This window comes from Mirounga leonina, unplaced genomic scaffold (genome assembly GCF_011800145.1).
Source record: "Mirounga leonina isolate KUSES-001 unplaced genomic scaffold, KU_Mleo_1.0 Mir_82, whole genome shotgun sequence".
NCBI classification, from domain to species: domain Eukaryota; kingdom Metazoa; phylum Chordata; class Mammalia; order Carnivora; family Phocidae; genus Mirounga; species Mirounga leonina.
In genome coordinates, this window is record NW_023270825.1 from 53,558,378 (window position 1) to 53,564,422 (window position 6,045).

Sequence of the window (6,045 nt, forward strand, 5' to 3'; positions counted from 1 at the left end):
ACCCATGCTGAAAAATTATCCAAATATCTAAATTTGTTTTGGATGTTGCAACAGATGATGCCATATTCAGGCTAAGAGGATATGAAAAAATTTATGACATACATCCTTTTATATTTTTGAGAGCTGATACTGGGATCCAAAATGGATTGAGAGAGCCAGGAAAGGAGACTGGCTCTGGGCTTTTATTTTGTTTAGGAGATAGGGTCAGGTGAGGGTTTGGGCCTGTAGACTGAGGCTTGCAAAGTTTGAAACTCCCACTTGAGCCAAAAGAACTCTGGACTTTCTTATCAGCTTCCTCAGATGTGACACATTAGGGGAAAGGGAGTGGTGTGGCTTTAAAGTTATAGCAGACGAACATTAAAAAATGGAATCAGATTTTATATTATGCATGAGTCCATACTGATATAAAAAAAGATGAATAAATAGAAGAGACAAAGCTCCTGTGTACAAAAATTCCAGATACTTTCTGAAGTTACTTCACCTTCAAGGAGGTGGAGCATAATTCCCCACTTATTAAGTGGAAAAGAAAGTGTGGAATTTCTTCCAAAGAGTACAGTAAGGAAAGGGGTAAAAAGAGTACCTTTACTGTAGAGAAATGTAATATTACTCCAGCCTTATGATTAAGCTTAATTAACACCAAGAATAGTAAGTCATGTTGATAATGGACACCTTTGATATGATTTGATCAGAATGTCATTTTGCCTCTGTGGTCTTCCTTCTCCAAATCAGTAACCTCAGTCTAATCATAAGAATAATATCAGACAAAATCCAATTGAGGTAAATTCTACAAAATACTTGACTAGCATTCCTCAAAACTGTCAAATCTATTAAAACAAGGAATGTCTCAGAAATTGTCAAAGGGAGCCTCAGGAGATTTAATGATTAATTATGGTAACGTGGATGGGATTCTGGAACATAAAAAGGACATTCGATTTTTTTTTAATTTGATTAATGTTTGAGCATTAGTAATAGCATGTCAATATTGGTTCATTAATTATAAACAGTATACTGTACTATTGTAAGATGTAAAAAGTTTATTAAAACACCAAAGTTCTGAAAACCTGTGATAAGGATAAAATCTTAAAGCAGCTAAAGAATAAAGACATGTTACTTACTGTACTATTCATTTTTAGAAGTTCCATATTTTCATCTTTTATCTTTCGTTATTTCCACATTTTATAATAAATACTTGAACATATTTACATTAGCTCTTTAAGGTCTTCTTGTATGCTAACTCATGTAAATAATTCTATTATATTTCATTCCATTTTATATATATGTGCTTGTTTCTGTTAACTGATTTTTCTCCTGGGAATAAAAAAACCTATCCCTGTATTGTCACATTTTCCTGAATCGGATGCTGGAAATTACAGATTTTATATTTTTGAGAGCTGATTTTATTGTTTTAAGAGTGTCAGTTTGTTTGGCAGATGAGTTACTGGGAGATCAAATCTATCCTTTCAAGTTGGGGTTTTAGGCCGTATAAAGGCAGTTGTAAATTGCTCTAAGGTTTATTGTTCTAGAATGTCCTCAGTGATTAAAGAGGACTCCCTACTCAGGCTGGTTGAACCTTAAATGTCTCCAGCCCTGTCTGAGATCTGGACATTTTTAAGCAGCTAGATTCTCAGTTGACTCTTGACTGACCTTATGAAATTTCATCCTAAGTATGCAGAGCTTAGTATTAAGCAGCAGATTCAGAAATAACTATGCAGATTTCTAGAGTGTTTTCTCTACATAGCTCCCTTCTTTCCTGCACTTTGTCCTTTAGACTCTTCAGACATCTGGAATTCCAGTGCTTGTCTATTCAAATTACCAAGACCACTAAATTTTGTTTGGGCCCTCTGCCTTGCACTCTACATTATTAAACATGACTAATGGGAAAAAAATACCTGATTAATCATAGGATTGGTATCATTTGTTTCATTGTTATTCTATATCAAGAATCACAGTCCTGTGCAGCCTGTTGTTCAATTAAAAAACAAAAAGCAAACACCAAAAAACTGTTGCCTGGTGTATTTTGTACAAATTTCCTTTTGCTTATGCATGGAGGGTTATATAAGTAGTGCTAGTTATATTATTATGGCTGAAAACAGAAATTCATCTGATTAAGCTTAGTATTTGCAAAGTTTACAGATTTCTTGAAAATCTGTACTTTTCATTTACTTTTAAATTTCATCCTCATGCTTCTTGGGAGATTTAGACAAAACTTTCTCAAGTATTATGGGGGAGTAACTAAGTGGTTGTAAATCTTTTATTTCTCAGAATGAACTTTTTAATATATCTTACATTCTCAGAATAAACCGTTAGTGATCTATATTATTGGATTTGTGTTACTAACATTGTGTTTAAGATTGTTTCATCTATATTCATGAGAGAGATTTGGAAATTTCTTTGTTCTGAAGTCCCTCTATAGTTTTTATACCAGTATTACCCAGGCCTCATAAAATGGCTTGGTTCTTCCTGAAACTTTTCCCTGACAATGTGTGTAAAATATGGAAGTTATTTATCCCTTAAGTATTTGGAATAATTTTAAGTTAAGTCATCTGGATCTAGATTTTCTTTTTAGAAAGGTATTTAATAGTGGATTCAATTTCTTTTAATACCTCTAGTGTCTCTGTGTAGCAGGTGTACTGTGTCAGCCAGCTCCCCCTTCAGGACAGAATGACTTACCTACAAGTGCTCATGCTTCTACCAACACTAAGCTGTCAGCCCTCTCATACTACCTTCAGCTCAAGTGAGCTGTCACACTCAACCTGATTCTCTTCCCAAGGGCAGCCAGGATCTAATGCCTATTCATGCTTGATCCTATTGCCCCAACTCAGGACAAGTGTGTAGTACCAGCCTGATTGAGAACTCCCTTAGCTCTTGGCTGAGGACTTGATTACATTGCAGAATGATGTGTATTCCTACCCAATTTTGCTTTCTTTTAGCACACATATTGATCCCAACATAACTGTGCAAAAATCATCCTGCCTACTAATGTCCATCTCAGAATCTTCTTTCTGAGGAAACAGAAGTCCAGATGTGAGTTCTCAAGTTTCCTGAGAAAGTAAATATTAAAGTGGGGTTTGGGCTCTGTACCATTTGCTGCTTCATGGTTATAAGGACTATATCACTGGTAGTAAGTGAATTACTGATAGCTCCTGGCATAACATAAGAGATGAATTGATAAAACTCAATTGCATTGAGATGAGTTGTTGTATTAATGGAGAGAAATGCACTAGTAAATGTACTCTATCGTGTGATTTGGAAATATGAGGTGATTAGTAATTACAAGCCCAATAGATTACTATTGTAGTTGCTGAGGTCAACTGATGATCTACAGAAAAAAATTAAAGGGCTGAGGTTGATTAATCATTAAGTAAAACTAAATGTGAAAGCCAAAGGGGTCCCCTTGGCTACATATAAAGAGTATCTTATTTCCTGAGACAAGAAAAAAGAAAACTTAGCACTCATATCACGACTTAACCAAAAGAGTATTAAACCTCTAAAGAAGTCTAGGTTTTCATATTAGTCAAGCCATCTATGCAAAATAGAGGACCAATGTTAGGAAATAATGAAGCCATAATACATGGGATGAGGAAATATAGGATGCTGCACTTGAAAACCTTCAATTTCCATAATTCTCTAAATCCTCTGTGCCAGCAGAGGTGACCACTCCCCCTAGGTAAAAAGCCAAACTCAGTGATAGCAATGGAGATGATGGGATTTTGCATAACAGATGCCTGTTGGTACTTAAGTATCACAGAGAAGTTGGGTGAAAACATAATAAGAAGTATGAAAACCAGGGAGTAGCCAGAAAAGTCTGAGACACAGAACTGCAAAGATTATTGAAAGAACAATTATAGTAAGCAAAACCTTTTCTTTTTCTCTATTGCCTTGCCATCTTTTGGGTTAATATTCTTAAATTATTCTATTTTCCATTTATTAATTTAATCATGATATATTTTATACATGTCTTTTAGTGGTTACCATAGAAATTGCAACCTACAGTTTGTTTTATTACAGTTGAATATTCTGTTTGTTACTTTTAATGGCAAAATGTACATAGAATAACGTTTAATCATGTTTAGATGTACGTTTCAGTGGCATTAAATATATTCACAAAGTCGTGTAACCAGTACCACTGCCTGAATCCAAAATTTTTCATTATCCCTAACATAAACTCTGTACCCCATTAAACTGCCCATTCCTGCCTCCCGTCAACCCCTGGTAACCTCTAGTCTACTTTCTGACTCTATGAAATTGCCTAGTGTAGCAACTGTATATAAGTGAAAGCATACAGTATTTGTCTTTTTGTGTCTGATTTATCTCATTTAGCATGATTTTTTCCAAGGCTTTTCCATATTGTAGCATATATCAAACTTTTATTCTTTTTGTAGTTGAGCAGTTCCATTGTATTCATCCATTCATCTGTTGATGGACACTTTTCCATCTTTTGGTCATTCACAATGTGAATAATACTGCTGTGAACATCGATATACAAATATACATTGAAGTACCTGGTTTCAATTATTTTGTATGTATGCTCATGAGTGATTCATTGCTGGCTCATATATTAATTCTATATTTAACTTTTTGAGGAACTGCCAGACTATTTCCACAGGGATAGCATCATGTTTTGTGCAGTGCATGAAAGTTACAGTTTCTCCACATCCTTGCCAACACTGTTTGTAGTTGTTTTTGTGGGTGTGTGCATGCTTTGGTTTACTATCATTATAGCCATTCTAGTAGGTGTCAATTGGTATCTTATTGTGGGTTTGATTTACATTTCCCTAATATTAATGATGTTGGGCATCTTGTGAGGTGCTTCTTAGCCAATAGTATGTCTTTTTTGGAGAAATGCCTATTCGGATCCCTTGCTAATTTTTGATTTGGGTTGTTTTTTGTTGTTGAGTTACAGAAATTATGTATTATGGATATTATTCCCTGATCAGATATGTGATTGGCAAATATTTTCTCCTACTTTGTAGGTGGTTTTTCACTATTTTGGATAGTCTCCTTTGATGTATAAAGATCTTAATTTTGATACCCAGTTTGTCTATTTTTTTATTGTCTGTGCTTTTGTTGTCAGATCCATTAAATAGTTGCAGAATCTAGTATCATCAAGGTTTCCCTCATTTTTTCCTAAGAGTTTTAAAATTTTAACTCTGAAGTTTAGATGTTGACCTATTTTGGGTCAATTTTTGTGCATGGCATTGCATAAGGGTCCAACTCCATTATTTTGTATGCTGATATCCAGTTTTCAGGCAATATTTGTTGAGGAAAAAAAAAACAAACCTCTCCTACTGAATTCTTGTCATCTTTGTTAAAAATCAATTGACTCTATATATGCTAGGGTTTATTTATGGGCTTTCTGTTTTATTCCATTGGTTTACATGTTTGTCCTTGTGACAGTATCATATTTTCTTTTTAATGATGTCTGAATTTATTTCCAGATTTTCATTATAAAGCATATATTCTTTGTAATCAGAAAAACAATATTAAATAAATATACAAACGACCCTCTCTTGACCTGTTTTTCCATTTAGATTCTTCATTTTCCTTGCCCTCCCTTCATAGTCACTCTCCCACATACTAAAATTGGAATAATACAGAGAAGATTAGCATGGCCCCTGTGCAAGGATGACATAGTCACTCTCCTAAATTGTATGTTCTACTCTTAACCTCACATTATTTTTTAAAATTCCTGTATAATTAACATTCAATGTTCTATTAGTTTCAGATGTACAATATAGTGATTCAACATTTGTATACATTACTCAGTGCTCATCATGATAAATGAACTCTAATCCCCTTCACATATTTCATCCATCCCCCCCACCCAACTCCCTTCTGACAACCACCAGTTTGTTTTCTGTATTTGAGTCTGGTTTTGTTTGTTTGTTCTGTTTCTTAAATTCCACATATGAGTGAAATCATATGGCTTTTGACTTTCTCTGAGTTATTTCACTTAAAATTATACTCTCTTTTATATATATATATATATATATATAAGTGCTCCTTATGAGAAGTGCACTCTTAATCCCCTTCATCTATTTCACC

General features: G+C 34.2%; 1 pseudogene; it reads left to right on the plus strand.

Moving 5' to 3' along the window:
* The first annotated feature begins 5,561 nt into the window (after positions 1–5,561).
* Positions 5,562–5,661, plus strand: LOC118002798 (annotated as a pseudogene).
* Positions 5,662–6,045: the final 384 nt, after the last annotated feature.